This window comes from Salmo trutta, chromosome 27, assembly GCF_901001165.1.
Source record: "Salmo trutta chromosome 27, fSalTru1.1, whole genome shotgun sequence".
Taxonomy (NCBI): domain Eukaryota; kingdom Metazoa; phylum Chordata; class Actinopteri; order Salmoniformes; family Salmonidae; genus Salmo; species Salmo trutta.
The window spans coordinates 38,168,635-38,186,541 of NC_042983.1; positions in this window are offsets into that span (position 1 = coordinate 38,168,635).

Consider the following 17,907-nt stretch of genomic DNA (forward strand, 5'->3'; position numbering starts at 1 on the left):
GCTAGCTCCTCTGAACAACAGTGGCCTGATGAGGGAGCACATTTTCTACGCCAGGCGCAATCGCACCTCATTAGCTCATTGTTATGGATGTATCCAAATAAATATCACTAGAAAACAGTTTAAACAAATGCAAATGCTGCTACTTTGCTGTTATTCTGGCTTTTTGATGTGACTGTAAGTTAGCAGTAGTTGGTTAGCTAGCAAGCAAGGGATAAGAATGTTGCCAGCCAGTATGGCAATGGAACTTTTAGAACGAACAACTGGATCGCGTCCATAGATACAGAACAAAAAGACTGAACGACTGGGTCGCGTCCATAGATACAGAACAAAAAGACTGAACGACTGGGTCGCGTCCATAGATACAGAACAAAAAGACTGAACGACTGGGTCGTGTCCATAGATACAGAACAAAAAGACTGAAACACTGGGTCGCGTCTCTAGCAACCAAACCGATAGAATGAATGACCAGTCGACGTGGGTAGCAATCCTAGATTTGTGTCCGGGCTAAATTTATCAAAATGTTTTTTTAATGAAAATATGTCAATCATTATTTGAATATGTTGGTAACCCGTTGCTTAAAAGTGATAATGCCCTCGAAGCCGGTGTTTGTAGGATATATTGGAACAGTCTGCAGACCCTCGACTTCTTCTCGGGCCTAACACACGTGCCAATATATCCTCCAAACACCAGCTTCTCTGGCATTATCACTTGAATAACGCACCGTATATCAGCATGGTAGAATTCAATGGCTATAGTTCATTCTTACATATTTAGTTTGAGCTGCTTTTTAAAGCAAAAGTCGAATTGAAAACATTATTGGTATTGTTGAATTAGGTTTTCATAATAGCAAGCTAGGACTGATGGTTTACTTTTCTAAACTAGCAAGTATGTTTGTTTGGTCACCAAGACAACTACTGTAGCTATCTAGTAAACTTGCTAGCTACTTCAGTAGATGTTGTCACATTTCTACCGGGAAATTAACACATTTCTACCGGCAAATGTGTTATATTATAGCCATGGTATAAAAGGGATAATCAACTCAGTGCTTTATGGGTTCTCTGGAAAATAATGCAACTCGGTGGAAGGTTGGTTCTAGTACGCCAGAGGTTCCCGAACTTGTTATAGTCCCGTACCCCTTCAAACATTCAACCTCCAGCTGTACCCCTTCAAACATTCAACCTCCAGCTGTACCTCTTCAAACATTCAACCTCCAGCTGTACCCCCTCTAGCACCAGGGTCAGCGTACCCCTTCAAACATTCAACCTCCAGCTGCGTACCTCCTCTAGCACCAGAGTCAGCGCACTCTCAAATGTTGTTTTTTGCCATCATTGTAAGCCTGCCACACACACACTATACGATACATTTATTAAACATAAGAATGAGTGTGAGTTTTTGTCACAACCCGAATCCTTCTAACCCTCCCCCCCAAAAAAGATATAGGTGTACTATTGTAAAGTGGTTGTTCCACTGGATATCATAAGGTGAATGCACCGATTTGTAAGTCGCTCTGGATAAGACCGTCTGCTAAATGACGTAAATGTAAATGTAAATGTGGGAAGTGACAAAGAGCTCTTATAGGACCAGGGCACAAATAATAATATAATAATAATCAATAATTTAGCTCTTTATTTAGCCATCTTACATATAAAACCTTATTTGTTCATCAAAAATTGTGAATATCTCACCACAGGTTAATGAGTTGGGTGTGCTTGAAAGGATGCACATAACTCTGCAATGTTGGGTTGTATTGGAGAAAGTCTCAGTCTTAAATCATTTTCCACACACAGTCTGTGCCTGTATTTAGTTTTCATGCTAGTGAGGGCCGAGAATCCACTCTCACGTACAGTAGGTATGGGGTTGCAAAGGGCATCTGCAAGAAACTCTGAGCGCAGCCCTATCCAGAAATCTGGCAGTGGCTGTCACGCCCTGACCAGGTGAACTCTTCTATTTTGGTCAGGGTGTGGCATTTCTATAGTTTATTTTCTATGTTTTGGGTATAGCCTTGCTTTGGGGCGTATTTCTATGTTGGGTTCTGTCGATTCCCAATCAGAGACAGCTGTCGCTAGTTGCCTCTGATTGGGGAATCATATTTAAGTTCCTTTTCCCCCCACGATGTTTGTGGGTTGTTGTCTCTTGGTCTTTGAGCAGTAACGATACGTTTTATTCTCTGTTTTGACCGTGTTATTTCAGTCTGTAATAAATAACATGTGTTCGCTCCCAGCTGCGCCTTGGTCCACTTCTTCCTTCCTGCACGACGATCGTTACAGTGGCTTCTGATTAAATTCAATTTTCACAGAACCGCTTGTTCCCATTTCGATGAGGCTCTCTTGTTCAGATATCGGTAAGTGGACTGGAGGCAGGGCGTGAAAAGGATAACGAATCCATTTGTTTGTGTCATCCGTTTCGGGAAAGTACCTGTGTAAATGCGCATCCAGCTCACTCAGATGCTTCGCTATATCACATTTGACATGTCCGTAAGCTTGAGTTCATTTGCAAACACAAAATCATACAATGATGGAAAGACCTGTGTGTTGTCCTTGTTAATGCAGACAGAGAAGAGCTCCAACTTCTTAATCATAGCCTCAATTTTGTCCCGCACATTGAATATAGTTGCAGCGAGTCCCTGTAATCCTAGATTCAGATCATTCAGGCGAGAAAAAACATCACCTAGATAGGCCAGTCGTGTGAGATACTCGTCATCATGCAAGCGGTCAGACAAGTAAAAATGACGGTCAGTAAAGAAAACTTTAAGCTCATCTCAATAATTTTTTTTAAACGTGTCAATACTTTGGCCCTTGATAACCAGCGCACTTCTGTATGTTGTAAAAGCGTTACATGGTCGCTGCCATATCATTGCATAGTGCAGAAAATACACCAGAGTTCAGTGGCCTTGCTTTAACAAAGTTAACCGTTTTCACTTTAGTGTCCAAAACATCTTTCAAGCTGTCAGGCATTCCCTTGGCAGCAAGCGCCTCTCGGTGATTGCTGCAGTGGACCCAGGTGGCGTTGGGAGCAACTGCTCGCATGCGCCTTACCACTCCACTATATCTCCCTGTCATGGCTTTTGCGCCATCAGTACAGATACCAACACGTCTTGACCACCAGAGTCAATTTGATGTCACAAAGCTGTCCAGTACTTTAAAAATATCCACTCATGTTGTCCTGGTTTCCAGTGGTTTGCAGAAGAGGATGTCTTCCTTAATTGACCCCCCCATAAACGTAACAGACATATACCAGGAGCTGTGCCAGGCCCGCCACGTCTGTTGACTCATCCAGATTAACGCATATAATTCACTGGCTTGTATCCTAAGCAGTAACTGTTTCAAAACATCTTCTGCCATGTCACTGATACACCGTGAAACAGTGTTGTTTGATGAATGCATTGTCTGTATAGGTTGTTTGGCCTTTTCCCCCAGCATTGTCCCAGCCATATCCGCGGTAGCAGGTAGACTTAAATCCTCCACAATAGTATGGGGCTTGCCTGTCCTAGCCACTCAGTAGCTCAACATATAAGACGCGTCCAGCCCCTTCTTATTAATGGTATCTGTTGCGTTTATACATGTTTTACTACTCGAAAGTCGTCTTTATTCTCGCTCAAAAAACTCCCGCGGCTTATTTTTCAAAGTGTCATGTTTCGTTTCTAATTGTCTGCGCAAAAGTGAAGGTTTCCCGCGAGAGAGTAACGGTTAATGTGATTGGATGTTAATTATTTGACTAGGCTACCTGTATTTGACATTGAATAGCCTACCTGTATTTGACATTGTCTAGGCTACCTGTATTTGACATTGTCTAGGCTACCTGTATTTGACATTGACTAGGCTACCTGTATTTGACATTGAATAGCCTACCTGTATTTGACATTGAATAGCCTACCCGTATTTGACATTGAATAGCCTACCCGTATTTGACATTGAATAGCCTACCCGTATTTGACATTGAATAGCCTACCTGTATTTGACATTGACTAGGCTACCTGTATTTTGATATTGACTAGGCTACCTGTATTTTGACATTGACTAGGCTACCTGTATTTGACATTGACTAGCCTACCTGTATTTGACATTGACTAGCCTACCTGTATTTGACATTGAATAGCCTATCTGTATTTGACATTGAATAGCCTACCTGTATTTGACATTGAATAGCCTACCTGTATTTGACATTGAATAGCCTACCTGTATTTGACATTGAATAGCCTACCTGTATTTGACATTGAATAGCCTATCTGTATTTGACATTGAATAGCCTACCTGTATTTGACATTGAATAGCCTACCTGTATTTGACATTGAATAGCCTACCTGTATTTGACATTGAATAGCCTACCTGTATTTGACATTGAATAGCCTACCTGTATTTGACATTGAATAGCCTACCTGTATTTGACATTGAATAGCCTACCTGTATTTGACATTGACTAGGCTACCTGTATTTTGACATTGACTAGGCTACCTGTATTTTGACATTGACTAGGCTACCTGTATTTTGACATTGACTAGGCTACCTGTATTTGACATTGTGTTGTTTTTTCGCTGAACACTAGACGGTTTAATTTTATTTTTGGCAGTGAAACGAGGCTACTCAGGCGAGGAAAAAAACCTCACCCAAATGTATAGCCCCGTTGGAAAAAGGTAAATGTACTGTTTGAAAATGTAAACAAAATCACATTTTTATTTGGCGTACCCCGAACGGCATTGTGCAGGTATGTCTTTCATTATTTTCCATAGAACGCTTAGCCCCTCGTTGATTATCCCTTACTTCGAAACCCCTGCCTGGCTATTACTGCACCTAACATAGACTACAAATTAAATCAATGTAGTAGAATGGATATCCTCTGTGCTGAATTGTGTTGGGAAGCCTGAAAATAGCATTCCAGTCCATCTCTATATGGGCTGCAGTAATTTCCTGGCGGGCCGGCGAATCTGCTGTCGACAGCCTGCTGCTGTTATTGCGTGGATGAATTTGAGATCTAAATGTGAATGATTATGACTAACTCTCCAAACCCTAATCCCTTGTTGTACTGTGTAAATGTACGATGTATTAAGATAACCTCATGCAACTGTACACAGTTAAACCTCATTAAACACACATTTAGCGCATTTCACATTGGGTAAAGGGGAATAGAATTCGCAATCTTATTTATACGTGTAATCCACCCCCCTCACATCCATTATATGACTCTCGGCGAATCAATCAAGGCTTGAGTCTCGAAAGTCACAGACTTCCATTTGATGAGCCGTCGTTTGCATTTGATGAGAACGCGCAGTTTCGTCAATCTTGACGGCCGTCTGTTCCTTCTGAACAAGGAGATTTGATTTGTGCGTGGGGAAGGCTACTGTAAGTAAAAACACTCATTTAATACCAGCATGAGGATCCCATCCCTTATTCCCTCATTTACAGAGCATCATCAGTGAAATTTCAGTGACATGTAATTCTATCTAAGCCTCTTAAGCGTGCCTGGCTTTCTCTTAAAATGGGGAATCTAGGCTTACGATCCAAACGGCACCCTATTGCCTTTTATAATGCACTACTTTTGACCAATACCTTTAGGGCTCTGGTTAAAAGTAGTGCACTATTTAGGGAATAGGGTGCCATTTCGGACAGCACTTAGGTTAGATCATGAGTGCTATGTGAAAAACATGATGGACAAGAAATGTGCTTTGATTAATACGATTTAGTTGCCATGTCTAAAACCTAGACCATACTGATGGGTCTAGAACACCAAAACCTGGACCATACTGATGGGTCTAGAACACCAAAACCTGGACCATACTGATGGGTCTAGAACACCAAAACCTAGACCATACTGATGGGTCTAGAACACCAAAACCTGGACCATACTGATGGGTCTAGAACACCAAAACCTGGACCATACTGATGGGTCTAGAACACCAAAACCTAGACCATATTGATGGATCTAGAACACCAAAACCTAGACCATACTGATGGATCTAGAACACCAAAACCTGGACCATAATAATGGGTCTGTTCTATTAAAACCTGGACTATAATAATGGGTCTGTTCTACTAAAACCTGGACTATAATGATGGATCTAGAACACCAAAACCTGGACCATACTGATGGATCTAGAACACCAAAACCTGGACCATACTGATGGATCTAGAACACCAAAACCTGGACCATACTGATGGATCTAGAACACCAAAACCTGGACCATAATAATGGGTCTGTTCTACTAAAACCTGGACTATACTGATGGGTCTAGAACACCAAAACCTGGACCATAATAATGGGTCTATTCTACTGAAACCTGGACTATAATGATGGGTCTATTCTACTGAAACCTGGACCATACTGATGGGTCTATTCTACTGAAACCTGGACCATAATGATGGGTCTATTCTACTGAAACCTGGACCATAATGATGGGTCTATTCTACTGAAACCTGGACCATAATGATGGGTCGACTCTACTAAAACCTGGACCATAATGATGGGTCTATTCTACTGAAACCTGTACCATAATGATGGGTCTATTCTACTGAAACCTGGACCATACTGATGGGTCTATTCTACTGAAACCTGGACCATACTGATGGGTCTATTCTACTGAAACCTGGACCATACTGATGGGTCTATTCTACTGAAACCTGGACCATACTGATGGGTCTACTCTACTAAAACCTGGACTATAATGATGGGTCTACTCTACTAAAACCTGTACCATAATGATGGGTCTATTCTACTGAAACCTGGACCATACTGATGGGTCTATTCTACTGAAACCTGGACCATACTGATGGGTCTATTCTACTGAAACCTGGACCATACTGATGGGTCTACTCTACTAAAACCTGGACCATAATGATGGGTCTATTCTACTAAAACCTGGACCATACTGATGGATCTAGAACACCAAAATCTGGACCATAATAATGGGTCTGTTCTACTAAAACCTGGACTATACTGATGGGTCTAGAACACCAAAACCTGGACCATAATAATGGGTCTATTCTACTGAAACCTGGACTATAATGATGGGTCTATTCTACTGAAACCTGGACCATACTGATGGGTCTATTCTACTGAAACCTGGACCATAATGATGGGTCTATTCTACTGAAACCTGTACCATAATGATGGGTCTATTCTACTGAAACCTGGACCATAATGATGGGTCTATTCTACTGAAACCTGGACCATAATGATGGGTCGACTCTACTAAAACCTGGACCATAATGATGGGTCTATTCTACTGAAACCTGTACCATAATGATGGGTCTATTCTACTGAAACCTGGACCATACTGATGGGTCTATTCTACTGAAACCTGGACCATACTGATGGGTCTATTCTACTGAAACCTGGACCATACTGATGGGTCTATTCTACTGAAACCTGGACCATACTGATGGGTCTACTCTACTAAAACCTGGACTATAATGATGGGTCTACTCTACTAAAACCTGTACCATAATGATGGGTCTATTCTACTGAAACATGGACCATACTGATGGGTCTATTCTACTGAAACCTGGACCATACTGATGGGTCTATTCTACTGAAACCTGGACCATACTGATGGGTCTACTCTACTGAAACCTGGACTATAATGATGGGTCTACTCTACTAAAACCTGGACCATAATGATGGGTCTATTCTACTAAAACCTGGACCATACTGATGGGTCGACTCTACTAAAACCTGGACCATACTGATGGGTCTACTCTACTGAAACCTGGACTATAATGATGGGTCTACTCTACTAATACCTGGACCATAATGATGGGTCTATTCTACTAAAACCTGGACCATACTGATGGGTCGACTCTACTAAAACCTGGACCATACTGATGGGTCTGTTCTATTAAAACCTGGACTATAATAATGGGTCTATTCTACTAAAACCTGGACTATAATGATGGGTCTATTCTACTAAAACCTGGACCATACTGATGGGTCTATTCTACTAAAACCTGGACTATAATGATGGGTCTATTCTACTAAAACCTGGACTATAATGATGGGTCTATTCTACTAAAACCTGGACCATACTGATGGGTCTATTCTACTAAAACCTGGACCATAATGATGGGTCTATTCTACTAAAACCTGGACCATACTGATGGGTCTATTCTACTAAAACCTGGACTATAAGGATGGGTCTGGTCTACTGAAACCTGGACTATAATGATGGGTCTTTTCTACTAAAACATGGACCATACTTATGGGTCTATTCTACTAAAACCTGGACTATAATGATGGGTCTATTCTACTAAAACCTGGACTATAATGATGGGTCTATTCTACTAAAACCTGGACTATAATGATGGGTCTATTCTACTAAAACCTGGACCATAATGATGGGTCTATTCTACTAAAACCTGGACCATACTGATGGGTCTATTGTTCTAAAACCTGGACTGGATCTTTTGTACTGATGGTTCTATTCTATGGGGAATGAAATTATGTCATAATGAATTACATGGGGAATGGAATTATGTCATAATAAAATGAATGTGCTTGATTATGAGGGGATTAACCAATATTAATAAAAACAGATTAAACGGGTAAGAAAAAAATAGACTATAAAAAGCAGACTTGTTGAGTGCAATGATTTACACACATTTTTCTTTATTCAAAGCAGCGCAGGACAAGCAGCATCTGTATTCCATTAAGGGAATGTTACTATGTAAGAGATCCAGAGGTTGACTTAGTGCAGTTTAAGATTTTCTAACAACAGTCACACCTACTGTAAACATTGGTATGATAAAATGTTAACAATTAAATTCAGATTCCATTTCTATTGGCCCTAAAATCAGTCCATAAATTAAGGATTATCCATTGTCTCTTTTGGATTAAGAGCCGAGATGAAAGCACATTGTAGTGGAGAGCATTGGCAGAGCCATCCCTGGTTTCATCAGCAATAAAATGGAACGCATAGAAGCATGTAAGGAACATAACTTCTTACTCTCAATCCAAGCTAACAGTTGTTAACATACATTATTCAAGTCTTTGGTAGTTTGAAGGACTCCTCAATTGTAATACTGTAGGAACTCATGATATTTCTGGATTGAGCTGGTTGCATGGAAGTCTATTCCCTGGAGCTTCACGTCTGTTTTCTTCGGATTACTCTCATTTTAGGTCAAGAAGTATTTTCACATTTTCAGCTCAAATAAATGATGAGCTGATCCTTTCTATTTTTAATCTCTCGTGAATTCTGCAGATGTCCCAAGAAAGTACTACAGAGGGAGGTGCGGACAGCTCAGTACATCACAGGGCTGACCTCCTTCCCTGCCATCCAGGATCTCTATATCGGGTGATGTCAGAGAAAGGCCTGAAAAATGTCCAAAGACTCCAGCCACCCTGTACACTGAGTGTACAAAACATTAAGAACACCTTCCTAATATTCAGGTGCACCCATCTTTTGCCCTCAGAACAGCCTCAATTAGTCGGGGCATGGACTCTACGAGGTGTCGAAAGCGTTCCACAGGGATGCTGACCAATGTTGACTCCAATGCTTCCCACAGTTGGTTCAAGTTGTCTGGATGTCCTTTGGGTGGTGGACCATTATTGATACACATGGGAACTGTTGAGCGTGAAAAACCCAGCAGCATTGCAGTTCTTGACTTAAACCACCATACCCCGTTCAAAAGCACTTTTGTCTTGCCCATTCACCCTCTGAATGGCACACATACACAATCCATGTCTCAATTGTCTCAAGGCTTAAAAATCCTTCCTTTTATTTCCCCTTCATCTACACTGATTGAAGTGGATTTAACAAGTGACAACAACAAGGGATCATAGCTTTCACCTGGATTCACCTGGTCAGTCTATGTCATGGAAAGAGGTGCCTGGTTTCACCTGGTCAGTCTGTGTCATGGAAAGAGGTGCCTGGTTTCACCTGGTCACTCTGTGTCATGCAAAGAGATGCCTGGATTCACCTGGTCAGTCTATATCATGGACATCTGTGCCTGGATTCACCTGGTCAGTCTGTGTCATGGAAAGAGGTTCCTGGATTCACCTGGTCAGTGTGTCATGGAAAGAAGTGACTGGATTCACCTGGTCAGTCTGTCATGGAAAGAGGTGCCTGGATTCACCTGGTCAGTCTGTGTCATGGAAAGAGGTGTCCTGGATTCACCTGGTCAGTCAATGTCATGGAAAGAGGTGTCCTGGATTCACCTGGTCAGTCAATGTCATGGAAAGAGGTTCCTGGATTCACCTGGTCAGTCTGTGTCATGGAAAGAGGTTCCTGGATTCACCTGGTCTGTCCATGTCATGGAAAGAGGTGTCCTTAAAGCTACCATACAGCAAACAGACCCGGAGCATACCTGGACGATACCTGGACGATCTGCATTGACCCTATCTTCCACGGACTCTATGCACACTCACAAGACTATACAGTGCATTCGGAAAGACCGCTTTACTTTTTCCACATTTTGTTACGTTACTGCTTTATTCTAAAATTCATTCAATTACATTTTGTTCACATCAATCTACACACAATGCGCAGACCAGCTGGCTGGAGTGTTTACGGAAATATTAAATCGGTCCCTATCCCAGGTTGCTGTCCCCACTTGCTTCAAGATGTCCACCATTGTTCCTGTACCCAAGAAAGCGAAGGTAACTGAACTAAATGACTATCGGCCCGTAGCACTCACCTCTGTCATCATGAAGTGCTTTGAGAGGCTAGTTAAGGATCATATCACAATCTACCTTACCTGACACCCTAGACCCACTTCAATTTTTTGATCTTACCTCATTTGCACACACTGTATATAGACTTTTCTATTGTGTTATTGACTGTACGTTTGTTTATTCCATGTGTTACTCTGTGTTGTTGTTTGTGTCGCACTGCTTTGCTTTATCTTGGCCAGGTCGCAGTTGTAAATGAGAACTTGTTCTCAACTGGCATACCTAGTTAAATAAAGGGGAAATATATATATATATATATTTTTTTACAATTGCTTACCGCCCCAATAGATTCACAGACGTTTCAATCGCCAATGCACTGCCGCCCCCAGGTGGTGCAGGTAGGAAAAAACACCTCCACTTCGCTGATCCTCAACACAGGGGCCCCACAAGGGTGCGTGCTCAGCCACCTCCTGTACTCCTTGTTCACCCATGACTGAGTGGCTACGCACACCTCCAACTCAATCATCAAGTTTGCAGACGACACAACAGTAGTAGGCCTGATTACCAACAATGACGAGACAGCCTACAGTGAGGAGGTGAGGGCCCTGGGAGTGTGGTGGCAGGAAAATAACCTCTCACTCAATGTCGACAAAACAAAGGAGCTGATCATGGACTTCAGGAAAGAGCAGAGGGAGCACGCCCTTATCCACATCGACGGGACCGCAATGGAGCAGCTGGAAAGCTTCAAGTTCCTTGGCATACACATCACTGACAATCTGTAATGGTCCATCCACACAGACAGTGTGGTGAAGAAGATGCAACAACGCTTTCTCGTGCAATAGCGCCTCCTCAACCTCAGGAGGTTGAAGAAATTTGACTTGGCACCTAAAACCCTCACAAACTTTTACAGATGCACAATTGAGAGCTTCCTGTCGGGCTGTATCACCGCCTGGTATGGAAACTGCACCGCCCGCAACCACAGGTTCCCCAGAGGGTGATACGGTCTGCCCAACGCATCACCGGGGGCATACTACCTGCCCTTCAGGACACCTACAGCACCCGATGTCACAAGAAGGCCAAAAAGATCATCAAGGACAACAAACACCGAAGCCACTGCCTGTTCACCTCGCTATCATCCAGAAGGTGGGGTCAGTACAGGTGCATCAAAGCTGGGACCAGGACTGACAAACAGCTTCTATCTCAAGGCCATCAGACTGTTAAATAGCCATCACTAGGCGGCTTCCACCTGGTTACGTAACCCTGCACCTTAGAGTCTGCTGCCCTATATACATATACTTGGAATCACTGGCCACTTTAATAATGGAACACTAGTCGCTTTAATAATGTTTACATATTTTTGCTTTACTCATCTCATATGTATATACTATATTCTATTCTACTGAATTGAGTCTATGCCTCTCCGACTTTGCTCATCCGAGTCAGTATAGCAGTGTATGTTATTGATCTGTCAGTTTCCCTAGCTAATTCCCTACTTTTCACACTGACACGGTATTAACAGCTCTACAGACTACACTGTCATGGTGCACAGTCAGTACACAACACAATATTGAAGATGTTGATGATGAATGGATACGTATATTTGTAAGTCGCTCTGGATAAGAGCGTCTGCTAAATGACGTAAATGTAAATGTATATGTTTGAATGCCCTGACATGTTCACATAATCTCAGACATAAAATACTGCAGTTTAAAACCTCTACAGGATCAGTGTCTCCCCCCCCTCCCCCTGCGGGACGGTTGAGCTAACGCGCGCTAATGTGATTAGCATTACGTGGTAAGTAACAAGAACATTTCCCAGGACATGGACATGTCTTATATGGGCAGAAAGCTTAAATTCTTGTTACAGTTTTTTACAATCGCTAGGACCTATTTCTCAATACTTAGGTCACTTTTTCAAAACTCTTCACACAGTTCTCCTAACCAACTTTCAGCTTGGCACAGCAGTTCATTTCACATTCAAAATGCCCTAAAACTACCAAAACACTTCATACATGTGTAACGCCCTGGCCATAGAGAGGGGTTTTTGTTCTTTATTTTGGTTAGGCCAGGGTGTTACATTGGGTGGGCGTTCTATGTTCCTTTTTCTATGTTTTTGTATTTCTTTGTTTTGGGCCGTGTGTGTGTGTGGCTCCCAATCAGGCACAGCTGAAGCTCGTTGCTGCTGATTGGGAGTCACACATAAGGAGCATGTTTTTCCTTTGGGTTTGTGGGTAATTGTTTCTGTCAGTGTTTTTGTACCAGACAGGACTGTTTGCTGTCGGTTTACTCTTTTCTTGTTTTGTATAGTGTTCATGTTGTTTACATTAAATTCTAATAATGAACACTAACTCCGCTGCACCTTGGTCCACTTCTTCAGACGACAGCCGTTACAACATGTCTCAAATCAACTCATTATTCCATAACACTAGCAAAGGTTGTCACTCAACAAGCACACGTTGTCACTCATAAAACAACCACCTAAAAAACACTAACAACAGGTAGCATTACACAATGTTTTCTTTTGTCAAATTTCTTTACAAAACAAGAATGACACCTCTCTACTGTTTAGAATTCACTGCAGTATATGTTACAGGAATGAATCAGACATGATGCAATATGCTTCAATATGTTTTAGGGCATTTTTTGGCATTGAGTGATTCCAAAATACAACAATTTGTACATACACCATCTACCGATACAGATACAGTAGCAATACTAGTCAACCCTGTCATATGCATTTGGCCACAGGTTCTCATCCACGTCACATCTTATGTACTGGTCCCCACGGGGGACCAGTACGGAGAAAAAAATGTATGCATTCACTACTGTAAGTCGCTCTGGATAAGAGCGTCTGCTAAATGACTAAAATGTAAAATGTAAAAATGTCATCTTGGGCAATACACCTAGGAATCTTTTGGCATGCCTGGTCCATCCCTGTCAATCTTCTGCAGATATGTCCAGACATCCAGCATTCATTGCGTCCAGGAGGGACATTTGATCATGTGGATGGTGGTCATAAACCTTCTACCTCCATGAGGAAAATAATTCCTCTATGGGGTTGAGGAATGGAGAGTAAGGAAGGAGGAAAAGTGACACCATCCTGGGATGGGCTGCAAACCCTTCTGTGACTGCACGGGACTGGTGAAATTCCACATTGTCCCATATAATTACAAACGTTGGCTGATTACGCCTCACTGCAACCCTTTCCTCACCTGGCACAACCCTTCCATAGAGGTCATCCAGGAATGAAATGAGATGCTCGGTGTTGTGTGGCCCAATTAGTGGTTTGTGTAACAGCAATCCATCAGAGGATATTGCTGCAGACATTGTGATGTTGGCACCCCTCTGGCCCGGGACATCCACTGTGGCTCTTTTCCCAATCACATTCCTTCCTCACCGCCGTGTTTTGGCCAAGTTGAAACCAGCCTCATCCACAAAGATGAATATGTGGGGTGTTTGCCTGGCTTCTATTTCCATGACTCTCCATGACTCTCTCTCTAGTTAGGCTATTACGGTAGTTTACATTATACCTTAAAACATGCCATTGTGTGCCCTGCCCTGTTTGGTTTTGTTCAAGACCAGTTCTGCATTTTATAGTCCTCTTACCTGGACATATTGGTTCCTGAGTTGCTTGACTCGTTCAGATTTCCTCTCAAAGGGGACAGTGTACAACTGCTTCACCCTGACTTGATGTTGTTTCAGGACTCTAGAAATATTTGTTATGCTTACATTGTCTGCCAACACTTGTCCCAAATCTCTGTGAGTTTTATGCCATTGTTTCTGATGACCATATCAACGATTGCAGTTTCCTGCACAGCCGTGAAAATACTTCCTCTCCCGCCTATAGGAGGTACCGTTGGGTCCTAAGCGGAAATACAAAAACAATTACAATTACACAAGTAGGTTTAGAGGCTTTGCAATCTACTTCTGTAATGTTTCAGTCAGATGCCCTTGCAGAATGCACATCTTACCTGTTGTTTTGCTAGACATTTCTCAGAATAGATGCCACTGTTGAGCGTTGCAGATTTGGCTGCACTCTCAGACCAGCATCTCTCTTGATAGATCATGATTTATTACATGATCAATTATAGTAGCCCTAATCTCATCTGAGACTACAGCTCTTGATCTTCCTCTCAGTCTTCTTCCACCACGCATACGTACTCCTCTCCCTCTCCCAGCCACTCTTCTTCCTCTGTCAGCCACTTCTCTCTCTGGCTGGATCCATGTTTACATTACAGTACAGCATTATTCCTAAAATGCCCCCTTTTGTATAGATGGTAATGTAATTGAAAGACTAACACCTGGGTAGGTGTTCAGCTACAATGGGAATCAGCTGTGGTTGGTCTAATTGTTTTGATAGTATTTAATTTTTTAGATTTGGAATATATATTTATGTCTTATTCAATTTTGTGTTATGTTAGGTTTTGAACTTAAGTTTAACAGTTTTGAAAAGAGTATGTGAACATGTGCAAATTGGCCTGTAGGTACGTAGAGTTTTGGTGGTGGTTGTGTCTGAGTGAGAAAAGAATTCACGAAATTTAAAAGATGTAGTCATTGAATGCATTTTGTGCCAAAGCAATGAAAAATGATCCACAGTTTAGCCCACATAGACTGCTGTTGTGCTCACTGTGTGAAGAGGTTTTGAAAAAGTGACCTAAGTATTGAGAAATGGGTCCTAGCGATTGTTAAAAAAAACTGTAATCTAACTGCACTGTCCAATGTACAGTAGCTATTACAGTGAAATAATACAATGCTATTGTTTGAGGAGAGTGCACAGTTATGTACTTGAAAATGTATCAATAAACCAATTAGGCACATTTGGGCAGACTTGATACAACATTTTGAACAGTAATGCAATGGTTCATTGGATCAGTCTAAAACTTTACACTGCTGCCATCTAGTGGCCATAATCTAAATTGCGCCTGAACTGCAATAATACATTGTGGCCTTTCTCTTGCATTTCAAAGATGATGAAAATAAGAAAAATTAAAACGCATGTTTTTTTCTTTGTAGTATCTTTTACCAGATCTAATGTGTTATATTCTCCTACATTAATTTCACATTTACACAAACTTCAAAGTGTTTCCTTTCAAATGGTATCAAGAATATGCCTATCCTTGCTTCAGGTCCTAAGCTACAGGCAGTTAGATTTGGGTATGTCTTTTTAGGCGAAAATTGAAAAAAAGGATACGAGGTAAGACCATCCATATAACATACTATGTGCCAGTGAAACTGAACGTCATGCACTCAGAAATGTAATTCCTCTGCTGGAAGTGTAAAACACAAAAGGGGACATATTTGCATATGTTATGATCTTGTGAAGGCTGGCTGAATTCTTGCAAAGAGTATGATCATTTATCTCAGCATGTCTACAGATTCTCCCTTCACCCTGTTTTGGTTTGTTTGTAAGTGTTGATACTAGAGACTGTTACAAACGGTGTAACGGATACTAGAAACGGTGTAACCTAGCATTTATAGCAGCTAGGTTGGTTAGAAGGTTGGTTATCCTCCATACAATGTCACAATGGATGGCAGAAATGTCAAGTTATGTATCAATAGATTTGATTTATTACAAGATTAAGGGTATACTGTAAAACTTTCTTAAAGTCTGGGTGCCTTATATGGAACAGCCTACTGCTTGACAAAAGAGGTCTGTATTGAAATCTTTTTTTTTTTTAGAGCAATCGCAAATCTATAGTTTTTTTCATAGCACACAAGACACCTGTGTAATTTGTGCCTGTCTCAGTGGACTAATCCATTGAGGAAGAAGCAGGGATGCCACGGTCCAAGAATATGGGCATTGTGACGCACAAGGCACGTCTCTCCAGAATGCGCTCTTTCCTGCCATTTTGTGGGTATTCAGTGTTTCATAACTTCATTGTGTGCATTGTTTGTTGTGTCTATCAATTCCCCATTACTTACATCACCAGTAGAAGCCTACATTTACCGTTAATACCCATCCTTTATCATCTGCCTACCTTTGACTCATTTCTCTCTGCCTCCTTCTTTCCACTCCTCTCCTCTTTTGACCTCACCAACTCCCCTCCAAGTCTCCGACCTCTACCTTGTATCCTTTTCCCTCTCGCTCTCCTCCAACACTACTCACTCTGCCCCTACTCAGATGGTATTGCGCCGTTGCAACCTTCGCTCTCTCTCTCCTGCTACTCTCTCCTCTTCCATCCTTTCATGTCTTCCCTGTGCTCAATCCTTCTCCAACCAATCTCCTGATTCTGCCTCCTCAACCCTCCTCTCCTCCCTTTCTGCATCCTTTGACTCACTATGTCCCCTATCCTCCCGGCCGACTCGGTCCTCCCCTCCTGCTCCGTGGCTTGACGACTCATTGTGAGCTCACAGAACAGGGCTCCGGGCAGCCGAGCGGAAATGGAGGTAAACTAGCCTCCATGGCATCTTTTCACTCCCTCCTCTCCACATTTTCTTCCTCTGTTTCTGCGCTAAAGCCACTTTCTACCACTCTAAATTCCAAGCATCTGCCTCTAACCCATGGAAGCTCTTTGCCACCTTCTCCTCCCTCCTGAATCCTCCTCCCCCCCTCCTCCCTCTCTGCGGATGACTTCGTCAACCATTTTGAAAAGAAGATTGACGACATCCGATCCTCGTTTGTTAAGTCAAACGACACCGCTGGTCTTGCTCACATTGCCCTACCCTATGCATTGACCTCTTTCTCCCCTCTCTCTCCAGATGAAATCTTGCGACTTGTGACGGCCGGCCGCCCAACAACCTGCCCACTTGACCCTATCCCCTCCTCTCTTCTCCAGACCATTTCCGGAGACCTTCTCCCTTACCTCACCTCGCTCATCAACTCATCCTTGACCGCTGGCTACGTCCCTTACGTCTTCAAGAGAGCGAGAGTTGCACCCCTTCTCAAAAAACCTACACTCGATCCCTCCGATGTCAACAACTACAGACCAGTATCCCTTCTTTCTTTTCTCTCCAAAACTCTTGAGCGTGCCGTCCTTGGCCAGCTCTCTTGCTATCTCTCTCAGAATGACCTTCTTGATCCAAATCAGTCAGGTTTCAAGACTGGTCATTCAACTGAGACTGCTCTTCTCTGTGTCACGGAGGCTCTCCTCACTGCTAAAGCTAACTCTCTCTCCTCTGCTCTCATCCTTCTAGACCTATCTGCTGCCTTTGATACTGTGAACCATCAGATCCTCCTCTCCACCCTCTCCGAGTTGGGCATCTCCGGCACGGCTCACTCTTGGATTGTGTCCTACTTGACAGGTCGCTCCTACCAGGTGGCGAGGCGAGAATCCGTCTCCGCACCACGTGCTCTCACCACTGGTGTCCCCAG